This window comes from Physcomitrium patens, chromosome 15 (genome assembly GCF_059467195.1).
Source record: "Physcomitrium patens ecotype Gransden chromosome 15, ASM5946719v1, whole genome shotgun sequence".
Lineage (NCBI taxonomy): Eukaryota > Viridiplantae > Streptophyta > Bryopsida > Funariales > Funariaceae > Physcomitrium > Physcomitrium patens.
The window spans coordinates 5,228,181-5,241,042 of record NC_143424.1 but is presented as its reverse complement, the minus strand read 5'-3'; positions in this window follow the sequence as shown (position 1 = coordinate 5,241,042).

Sequence of the window (12,862 nt, the reverse complement as noted above, 5' to 3'; positions counted from 1 at the left end):
TTGATATCCAACATATATGTGAAATTCGAGAGGTATTTAATGGTAGAATTAAGTGATTTTGGCTTAAGAATATTGGCATCAAGTTTGGAAAGGAAGATCAATATTATTCTCAATACTACTACATTCAAGTATGTGTATAATTAGAAAGATCTAATAGCATCCAAACATTGTATCATTTGAGGTAAATCCAATTTTTACTTCAATTTTAAAGAAGTAGATGTTATGTGATAATATGAGTATATGGTAAAAAAAAAATTAAAAATAATAAAAGTTGCTTTAATATTGTTTTTTTGTATATATTTGTTTTTTATTTTATTTATAGAGACATAAATGAGCCAAATCAAAATAAATAAGATAAGAAATTAATTTATACATATTTTTAAAATAATTAATAATAAATTAAAGTACAAATTATTTTAAATTACCAAAAATTGATACCAAGAGAGAATTGGTTATCAATCTAAGTCAAAATTAGATATTGAAGCACAAAACCATGTATCTATGATAAATTTAGGAATCTTTTACAAATTAGAGATTGATGTTTGATAGAAGTTTTCATAGGGTCTTTTCATACATTGGTTTTGGTTAATTTGAGTTTGTAATGACTTTGTAAAAGTTTTGCAAAGTCAAGGTTGTCTTTTGTGAAATTAATAAAACGTTTACATTTGAAAGAATTTTATAAATTTGATAGTAGATTTATATGTGAAAATTTGTAGATTTGTGATTATAGGTGTTTTTTTTTGCATGCTATAAATTTGAGCATGATTGAACAATTGAATTGAAGATTATTGAAGTTCAAGTTGATTAATGTCTTAGAAATGGGATTTTTAAGGTCACCAAGGGTTTTTAAGATTTTTGACAATCTACTAGTTGGATAGAAGTAAAATTTATGTATATAGATAGTAGACTTGATATCCAACATATATGTGAAATTCGAGAGGTATTTAATGGTAGAATTAAGTGATTTTGGCTTAAGAATATTGGCATCAAGTTTGGAAAGGAAGATCAATATTATTCTCAATACTACTACATTCAAGTATGTGTATAATTAGAAAGATCTAATAGCATCCAAACATTGTATCATTTGAGGTAAATCCAATTTTTACTTCAATTTTAAAGAAGTAGATGTTATGTGATAATATGAGTATATGGCAAAAAAAAATTATAAATAATAAAAGTTGCTTTAATATTGTTTTTTTGTATATATTTGTTTTTTATTTTATTTATAGAGACATAAATGAGCCAAATCAAAATAAATAAGATAAGAAATTAATTTATACATATTTTTAAAATAATTAATAATAAATTAAAGTAAAAATTATTTTAAATTACCAAAAATTGATACCAAGAGAGAATTGGTTATCAATCTAAGTCAAAATTAGATATTGAAGCACAAAACCATGTATCTATGATAAATTTAGGAATCTTTTACAAATTAGAGATTGATGTTTGATAGAAGTTTTCATAGGGTCTTTTCATACATTGGTTTTGGTTAATTTGAGTTTGTAATGACTTTGTAAAAGTTTTGCAAAGTCAAGGTTGTCTTTTGTGAAATTAATAAAACGTTTACATTTGAAAGAATTTTATAAATTTGATAGTAGATTTATATGTGAAAATTTGTAGATTTGTGATTATAGGTGTTTTTTTTTGCATGCTATAAATTTGAGCATGATTGAACAATTGAATTGAAGATTATTGAAGTTCAAGTTGATTAATGTCTTAGAAATGGGATTTTTAAGGTCACCAAGGGTTTTTAAGATTTTTGACAATCTACTAGTTGGATAGAAGTAAAATTTATGTATATAGATAGTAGACTTGATATCCAACATATATGTGAAATTCGAGAGGTATTTAATGGTAGAATTAAGTGATTTTGGCTTAAGAATATTGGCATCAAGTTTGGAAAGGAAGATCAATATTATTCTCAATACTACTACATTCAAGTATGTGTATAATTAGAAAGATCTAATAGCATCCAAACATTGTATCATTTGAGGTAAATCCAATTTTTACTTCAATTTTAAAGAAGTAGATGTTATGTGATAATATGAGTATATGGTAAAAAAAAAATTAAAAATAATAAAAGTTGCTTTAATATTGTTTTTTTGTATATATTTGTTTTTTATTTTATTTATAGAGACATAAATGAGCCAAATCAAAATAAATAAGATAAGAAATTAATTTATACATATTTTTAAAATAATTAATAATAAATTAAAGTACAAATTATTTTAAATTACCAAAAATTGATACCAAGAGAGAATTGGTTATCAATCTAAGTCAAAATTAGATATTGAAGCACAAAACCATGTATCTATGATAAATTTAGGAATCTTTTACAAATTAGAGATTGATGTTTGATAGAAGTTTTCATAGGGTCTTTTCATACATTGGTTTTGGTTAATTTGAGTTTGTAATGACTTTGTAAAAGTTTTGCAAAGTCAAGGTTGTCTTTTGTGAAATTAATAAAACGTTTACATTTGAAAGAATTTTATAAATTTGATAGTAGATTTATATGTGAAAATTTGTAGATTTGTGATTATAGGTGTTTTTTTTTGCATGCTATAAATTTGAGCATGATTGAACAATTGAATTGAAGATTATTGAAGTTCAAGTTGATTAATGTCTTAGAAATGGGATTTTTAAGGTCACCAAGGGTTTTTAAGATTTTTGACAATCTACTAGTTGGATAGAAGTAAAATTTATGTATATAGATAGTAGACTTGATATCCAACATATATGTGAAATTCGAGAGGTATTTAATGGTAGAATTAAGTGATTTTGGCTTAAGAATATTGGCATCAAGTTTGGAAAGGAAGATCAATATTATTCTCAATACTACTACATTCAAGTATGTGTATAATTAGAAAGATCTAATAGCATCCAAACATTGTATCATTTGAGGTAAATCCAATTTTTACTTCAATTTTAAAGAAGTAGATGTTATGTGATAATATGAGTATATGGTAAAAAAAAAATTAAAAATAATAAAAGTTGCTTTAATATTGTTTTTTTGTATGTATTTATTTTTTATTTTATTTATAGAGACATAAATGAGCCAAATCAAAATAAATAAGATAAGAAATTAATTTATACATATTTTTAAAATAATTAATAATAAATTAAAGTAAAAATTATTTTAAATTACCAAAAATTGATACCAAGAGAGAATTGGTTATCAATCTAAGTCAAAATTAGATATTGAAGCACAAAACCATGTATCTATGATAAATTTAGGAATCTTTTACAAATTAGAGATTGATGTTTGATAGAAGTTTTCATAGGGTCTTTTCATACATTGGTTTTGGTTAATTTGAGTTTGTAATGACTTTGTAAAAGTTTTGCAAAGTCAAGGTTGTCTTTTGTGAAATTAATAAAACGTTTACATTTGAAAGAATTTTATAAATTTGATAGTAGATTTATATGTGAAAATTTGTAGATTTGTGATTATAGGTGTTTTTTTTTGCATGCTATAAATTTGAGCATGATTGAACAATTGAATTGAAGATTATTGAAGTTCAAGTTGATTAATGTCTTAGAAATGGGATTTTTAAGGTCACCAAGGGTTTTTAAGATTTTTGACAATCTACTAGTTGGATAGAAGTAAAATTTATGTATATAGATAGTAGACTTGATATCCAACATATATGTGAAATTCGAGAGGTATTTAATGGTAGAATTAAGTGATTTTGGCTTAAGAATATTGGCATCAAGTTTGGAAAGGAAGATCAATATTATTCTCAATACTACTACATTCAAGTATGTGTATAATTAGAAAGATCTAATAGCATCCAAACATTGTATCATTTGAGGTAAATCCAATTTTTACTTCAATTTTAAAGAAGTAGATGTTATGTGATAATATGAGTATATGGTAAAAAAAAAATTAAAAATAATAAAAGTTGCTTTAATATTGTTTTTTTGTATGTATTTATTTTTTATTTTATTTATAGAGACATAAATGAGCCAAATCAAAATAAATAAGATAAGAAATTAATTTATACATATTTTTAAAATAATTAATAATAAATTAAAGTAAAAATTATTTTAAATTACCAAAAATTGATACCAAGAGAGAATTGGTTATCAATCTAAGTCAAAATTAGATATTGAAGCACAAAACCATGTATCTATGATAAATTTAGGAATCTTTTACAAATTAGAGATTGATGTTTGATAGAAGTTTTCATAGGGTCTTTTCATACATTGGTTTTGGTTAATTTGAGTTTGTAATGACTTTGTAAAAGTTTTGCAAAGTCAAGGTTGTCTTTTGTGAAATTAATAAAACGTTTACATTTGAAAGAATTTTATAAATTTGATAGTAGATTTATATGTGAAAATTTGTAGATTTGTGATTATAGGTGTTTTTTTTTGCATGCTATAAATTTGAGCATGATTGAACAATTGAATTGAAGATTATTGAAGTTCAAGTTGATTAATGTCTTAGAAATGGGATTTTTAAGGTCACCAAGGGTTTTTAAGATTTTTGACAATCTACTAGTTGGATAGAAGTAAAATTTATGTATATAGATAGTAGACTTGATATCCAACATATATGTGAAATTCGAGAGGTATTTAATGGTAGAATTAAGTAATTTTGGCTTAAGAATATTGGCATCAAGTTTGGAAAGGAAGATCAATATTATTCTCAATACTACTACATTCAAGTATGTGTATAATTAGAAAGATCTAATAGCATCCAAACATTGTATCATTTGAGGTAAATCCAATTTTTACTTCAATTTTAAAGAAGTAGATGTTATGTGATAATATGAGTATATGGTAAAAAAAAAATTAAAAATAATAAAAGTTGCTTTAATATTGTTTTTTTGTATGTATTTATTTTTTATTTTATTTATAGAGACATAAATGAGCCAAATCAAAATAAATAAGATAAGAAATTAATTTATACATATTTTTAAAATAATTAATAATAAATTAAAGTAAAAATTATTTTAAATTACCAAAAATTGATACCAAGAGAGAATTGGTTATCAATCTAAGTCAAAATTAGATATTGAAGCACAAAACCATGTATCTATGATAAATTTAGGAATCTTTTACAAATTAGAGATTGATGTTTGATAGAAGTTTTCATAGGGTCTTTTCATACATTGGTTTTGGTTAATTTGAGTTTGTAATGACTTTGTAAAAGTTTTGCAAAGTCAAGGTTGTCTTTTGTGAAATTAATAAAACGTTTACATTTGAAAGAATTTTATAAATTTGATAGTAGATTTATATGTGAAAATTTGTAGATTTGTGATTATAGGTGTTTTTTTTTGCATGCTATAAATTTGAGCATGATTGAACAATTGAATTGAAGATTATTGAAGTTCAAGTTGATTAATGTCTTAGAAATGGGATTTTTAAGGTCACCAAGGGTTTTTAAGATTTTTGACAATCTACTAGTTGGATAGAAGTAAAATTTATGTATATAGATAGTAGACTTGATATCCAACATATATGTGAAATTCGAGAGGTATTTAATGGTAGAATTAAGTGATTTTGGCTTAAGAATATTGGCATCAAGTTTGGAAAGGAAGATCAATATTATTCTCAATACTACTACATTCAAGTATGTGTATAATTAGAAAGATCTAATAGCATCCAAACATTGTATCATTTGAGGTAAATCCAATTTTTACTTCAATTTTAAAGAAGTAGATGTTATGTGATAATATGAGTATATGGTAAAAAAAAAATTAAAAATAATAAAAGTTGCTTTAATATTGTTTTTTTGTATGTATTTATTTTTTATTTTATTTATAGAGACATAAATGAGCCAAATCAAAATAAATAAGATAAGAAATTAATTTATACATATTTTTAAAATAATTAATAATAAATTAAAGTAAAAATTATTTTAAATTACCAAAAATTGATACCAAGAGAGAATTGGTTATCAATCTAAGTCAAAATTAGATATTGAAGCACAAAACCATGTATCTATGATAAATTTAGGAATCTTTTACAAATTAGAGATTGATGTTTGATAGAAGTTTTCATAGGGTCTTTTCATACATTGGTTTTGGTTAATTTGAGTTTGTAATGACTTTGTAAAAGTTTTGCAAAGTCAAGGTTGTCTTTTGTGAAATTAATAAAACGTTTACATTTGAAAGAATTTTATAAATTTGATAGTAGATTTATATGTGAAAATTTGTAGATTTGTGATTATAGGTGTTTTTTTTTGCATGCTATAAATTTGAGCATGATTGAACAATTGAATTGAAGATTATTGAAGTTCAAGTTGATTAATGTCTTAGAAATGGGATTTTTAAGGTCACCAAGGGTTTTTAAGATTTTTGACAATCTACTAGTTGGATAGAAGTAAAATTTATGTATATAGATAGTAGACTTGATATCCAACATATATGTGAAATTCGAGAGGTATTTAATGGTAGAATTAAGTAATTTTGGCTTAAGAATATTGGCATCAAGTTTGGAAAGGAAGATCAATATTATTCTCAATACTACTACATTCAAGTATGTGTATAATTAGAAAGATCTAATAGCATCCAAACATTGTATCATTTGAGGTAAATCCAATTTTTACTTCAATTTTAAAGAAGTAGATGTTATGTGATAATATGAGTATATGGTAAAAAAAAAATTAAAAATAATAAAAGTTGCTTTAATATTGTTTTTTTGTATGTATTTATTTTTTATTTTATTTATAGAGACATAAATGAGCCAAATCAAAATAAATAAGATAAGAAATTAATTTATACATATTTTTAAAATAATTAATAATAAATTAAAGTAAAAATTATTTTAAATTACCAAAAATTGATACCAAGAGAGAATTGGTTATCAATCTAAGTCAAAATTAGATATTGAAGCACAAAACCATGTATCTATGATAAATTTAGGAATCTTTTACAAATTAGAGATTGATGTTTGATAGAAGTTTTCATAGGGTCTTTTCATACATTGGTTTTGGTTAATTTGAGTTTGTAATGACTTTGTAAAAGTTTTGCAAAGTCAAGGTTGTCTTTTGTGAAATTAATAAAACGTTTACATTTGAAAGAATTTTATAAATTTGATAGTAGATTTATATGTGAAAATTTGTAGATTTGTGATTATAGGTGTTTTTTTTTGCATGCTATAAATTTGAGCATGATTGAACAATTGAATTGAAGATTATTGAAGTTCAAGTTGATTAATGTCTTAGAAATGGGATTTTTAAGGTCACCAAGGGTTTTTAAGATTTTTGACAATCTACTAGTTGGATAGAAGTAAAATTTATGTATATAGATAGTAGACTTGATATCCAACATATATGTGAAATTCGAGAGGTATTTAATGGTAGAATTAAGTAATTTTGGCTTAAGAATATTGGCATCAAGTTTGGAAAGGAAGATCAATATTATTCTCAATACTACTACATTCAAGTATGTGTATAATTAGAAAGATCTAATAGCATCCAAACATTGTATCATTTGAGGTAAATCCAATTTTTACTTCAATTTTAAAGAAGTAGATGTTATGTGATAATATGAGTATATGGTAAAAAAAAAATTATAAATAATAAAAGTTGCTTTAATATTGTTTTTTTGTATATATTTGTTTTTTATTTTATTTATAGAGACATAAATGAGCCAAATCAAAATAAATAAGATAAGAAATTAATTTATACATATTTTTAAAATAATTAATAATAAATTAAAATAAAAATTATTTTAAATTACCAAAAATTGATACCAAGAGAGAATTGGTTATCAATCTAAGTCAAAATTAGATATTGAAGCACAAAACCATGTATCTATGATAAATTTAGGAATCTTTTACAAATTAGAGATTGATGTTTGATAGAAGTTTTCATAGGGTCTTTTCATACATTGGTTTTGGTTAATTTGAGTTTGTAATGACTTTGTAAAAGTTTTGCAAAGTCAAGGTTGTCTTTTGTGAAATTAATAAAACGTTTACATTTGAAAGAATTTTATAAATTTGATAGTAGATTTATATGTGAAAATTTGTAGATTTGTGATTATAGGTGTTTTTTTTTGCATGCTATAAATTTGAGCATGATTGAACAATTGAATTGAAGATTATTGAAGTTCAAGTTGATTAATGTCTTAGAAATGGGATTTTTAAGGTCACCAAGGGTTTTTAAGATTTTTGACAATCTACTAGTTGGATAGAAGTAAAATTTATGTATATAGATAGTAGACTTGATATCCAACATATATGTGAAATTCGAGAGGTATTTAATGGTAGAATTAAGTAATTTTGGCTTAAGAATATTGGCATCAAGTTTGGAAAGGAAGATCAATATTATTCTCAATACTACTACATTCAAGTATGTGTATAATTAGAAAGATCTAATAGCATCCAAACATTGTATCATTTGAGGTAAATCCAATTTTTACTTCAATTTTAAAGAAGTAGATGTTATGTGATAATATGAGTATATGGTAAAAAAAAAATTAAAAATAATAAAAGTTGCTTTAATATTGTTTTTTTGTATGTATTTATTTTTTATTTTATTTATAGAGACATAAATGAGCCAAATCAAAATAAATAAGATAAGAAATTAATTTATACATATTTTTAAAATAATTAATAATAAATTAAAGTAAAAATTATTTTAAATTACCAAAAATTGATACCAAGAGAGAATTGGTTATCAATCTAAGTCAAAATTAGATATTGAAGCACAAAACCATGTATCTATGATAAATTTAGGAATCTTTTACAAATTAGAGATTGATGTTTGATAGAAGTTTTCATAGGGTCTTTTCATACATTGGTTTTGGTTAATTTGAGTTTGTAATGACTTTGTAAAAGTTTTGCAAAGTCAAGGTTGTCTTTTGTGAAATTAATAAAACGTTTACATTTGAAAGAATTTTATAAATTTGATAGTAGATTTATATGTGAAAATTTGTAGATTTGTGATTATAGGTGTTTTTTTTTGCATGCTATAAATTTGAGCATGATTGAACAATTGAATTGAAGATTATTGAAGTTCAAGTTGATTAATGTCTTAGAAATGGGATTTTTAAGGTCACCAAGGGTTTTTAAGATTTTTGACAATCTACTAGTTGGATAGAAGTAAAATTTATGTATATAGATAGTAGACTTGATATCCAACATATATGTGAAATTCGAGAGGTATTTAATGGTAGAATTAAGTGATTTTGGCTTAAGAATATTGGCATCAAGTTTGGAAAGGAAGATCAATATTATTCTCAATACTACTACATTCAAGTATGTGTATAATTAGAAAGATCTAATAGCATCCAAACATTGTATCATTTGAGGTAAATCCAATTTTTACTTCAATTTTAAAGAAGTAGATGTTATGTGATAATATGAGTATATGGTAAAAAAAAAATTAAAAATAATAAAAGTTGCTTTAATATTATTTTTTTGTATATATTTGTTTTTTTATTTTATTTATAGAGACATAAATGAGCCAAATCAAAATAAATAAGATAAGAAATTAATTTATACATATTTTTAAAATAATTAATAATAAATTAAAGTAAAAATTATTTTAAATTACCAAAAATTGATACCAAGAGAGAATTGGTTATCAATCTAAGTCAAAATTAGATATTGAAGCACAAAACCATGTATCTATGATAAATTTAGGAATCTTTTACAAATTAGAGATTGATGTTTGATAGAAGTTTTCATAGGGTCTTTTCATACATTGGTTTTGGTTAATTTGAGTTTGTAATGACTTTGTAAAAGTTTTGCAAAGTCAAGGTTGTCTTTTGTGAAATTAATAAAACGTTTACATTTGAAAGAATTTTATAAATTTGATAGTAGATTTATATGTGAAAATTTGTAGATTTGTGATTATAGGTGTTTTTTTTTGCATGCTATAAATTTGAGCATGATTGAACAATTGAATTGAAGATTATTGAAGTTCAAGTTGATTAATGTCTTAGAAATGGGATTTTTAAGGTCACCAAGGGTTTTTAAGATTTTTGACAATCTACTAGTTGGATAGAAGTAAAATTTATGTATATAGATAGTAGACTTGATATCCAACATATATGTGAAATTCGAGAGGTATTTAATGGTAGAATTAAGTGATTTTGGCTTAAGAATATTGGCATCAAGTTTGGAAAGGAAGATCAATATTATTCTCAATACTACTACATTCAAGTATGTGTATAATTAGAAAGATCTAATAGCATCCAAACATTGTATCATTTGAGGTAAATCCAATTTTTACTTCAATTTTAAAGAAGTAGATGTTATGTGATAATATGAGTATATGGTAAAAAAAAAATTAAAAATAATAAAAGTTGCTTTAATATTATTTTTTTGTATATATTTGTTTTTTTATTTTATTTATAGAGACATAAATGAGCCAAATCAAAATAAATAAGATAAGAAATTAATTTATACATATTTTTAAAATAATTAATAATAAATTAAAGTAAAAATTATTTTAAATTACCAAAAATTGATACCAAGAGAGAATTGGTTATCAATCTAAGTCAAAATTAGATATTGAAGCACAAAACCATGTATCTATGATAAATTTAGGAATCTTTTACAAATTAGAGATTGATGTTTGATAGAAGTTTTCATAGGGTCTTTTCATACATTGGTTTTGGTTAATTTGAGTTTGTAATGACTTTGTAAAAGTTTTGCAAAGTCAAGGTTGTCTTTTGTGAAATTAATAAAACGTTTACATTTGAAAGAATTTTATAAATTTGATAGTAGATTTATATGTGAAAATTTGTAGATTTGTGATTATAGGTGTTTTTTTTTGCATGCTATAAATTTGAGCATGATTGAACAATTGAATTGAAGATTATTGAAGTTCAAGTTGATTAATGTCTTAGAAATGGGATTTTTAAGGTCACCAAGGGTTTTTAAGATTTTTGACAATCTACTAGTTGGATAGAAGTAAAATTTATGTATATAGATAGTAGACTTGATATCCAACATATATGTGAAATTCGAGAGGTATTTTAATGGTAGAAATTAAGTGATTTTGGCTTAAGAATATTGGCATCAAGTTTGGAAAGGAAGATCAATATTATTCTCAATACTACTACATTCAAGTATGTGTATAATTAGAAAGATCTAATAGCATCCAAACATTGTATCATTTGAGGTAAATCCAATTTTTACTTCAATTTTAAAGAAGTAGATGTTATGTGATAATATGAGTATATGGTAAAAAAAAAATTAAAAATAATAATAAAGTTGCTTTAATATTATTTTTTTGTATATATTTGTTTTTTTATTTTATTTATAGAGACATAAATGAGCCAAATCAAAATAAATAAGATAAGAAATTAATTTATACATATTTTTAAAATAATTAATAATAAATTAAAGTAAAAATTATTTTAAATTACCAAAAATTGATACCAAGAGAGAATTGGTTATCAATCTAAGTCAAAATTAGATATTGAAGCACAAAACCATGTATCTATGATAAATTTAGGAATCTTTTACAAATTAGAGATTGATGTTTGATAGAAGTTTTTCATAGGGTCTTTTCATACATTGGTTTTGGTTAATTTGAGTTTGTAATGACTTTGTAAAAGTTTTGCAAAGTCAAGGTTGTCTTTTGTGAAATTAATAAAACGTTTACATTTGAAAGAATTTTATAAATTTGATAGTAGATTTATATGTGAAAATTTGTAGATTTGTGATTATAGGTGTTTTTTTTTGCATGCTATAAATTTGAGCATGATTGAACAATTGAATTGAAGATTATTGAAGTTCAAGTTGATTAATGTCTTAGAAATGGGATTTTTAAGGTCACCAAGGGTTTTTAAGATTTTTGACAATCTACTAGTTGGATAGAAGTAAAATTTATGTATATAGATAGTAGACTTGATATCCAACATATATGTGAAATTCGAGAGGTATTTAATGGTAGAATTAAGTGATTTTGGCTTAAGAATATTGGCATCAAGTTTGGAAAGGAAGATCAATATTATTCTCAATACTACTACATTCAAGTATGTGTATAATTAGAAAGATCTAATAGCATCCAAACATTGTATCATTTGAGGTAAATCCAATTTTTACTTCAATTTTAAAGAAGTAGATGTTATGTGATAATATGAGTATATGGTAAAAAAAAAAATTAAAAATAATAAAAGTTACTTTAATATTGTTTTTTTGAATATATTTGTTTTTTATTTTATTTATAGAGACATAAATGAGCCAAATCAAAATAAATAAGATAAGAAATTAATTTATACATATTTTTAAAATAATCAATAATAAATTAAAATAAAAATTATTTTAAATTACCAAAAATTGATACCAAGAGAGAATTGGTTATCAATCTAAGTCAAAATTAGATATTGAAGCACAAAACCATGTATCTATGATAAATTTAGGAATCTTTTACAAATTAGAGATTGATGTTTGATAGAAGTTTTCATAGGGTCTTTTCATACATTGGTTTTGGTTAATTTGAGTTTGTAATGACTTTGTAAAAGTTTTGCAAAGTCAAGGTTGTCTTTTGTGAAATTAATAAAACGTTTACATTTGAAAGAATTTTATAAATTTGATAGTAGATTTATATGTGAAAATTTGTAGATTTGTGATTATAGGTGTTTTTTTTTTGCATGCTATAAATTTGAGCATGATTGAACAATTGAATTGAAGATTATTGAAGTTCAAGTTGATTAATGTCTTAGAAATGGGATTTTTAAGGTCACCAAGGGTTTTTAAGATTTTTGACAATCTACTAGTTGGATAGAAGTAAAATTTATGTATATAGATAGTAGACTTGATATCCAACATATATGTGAAATTCGAGAGGTATTTAATGGTAGAATTAAGTGATTTTGGCTTAAGAATATTGGCATCAAGTTTGGAAAGGAAGATCAATATTATTCTCAATACTACTACATTCAAGTATGTGTATAAT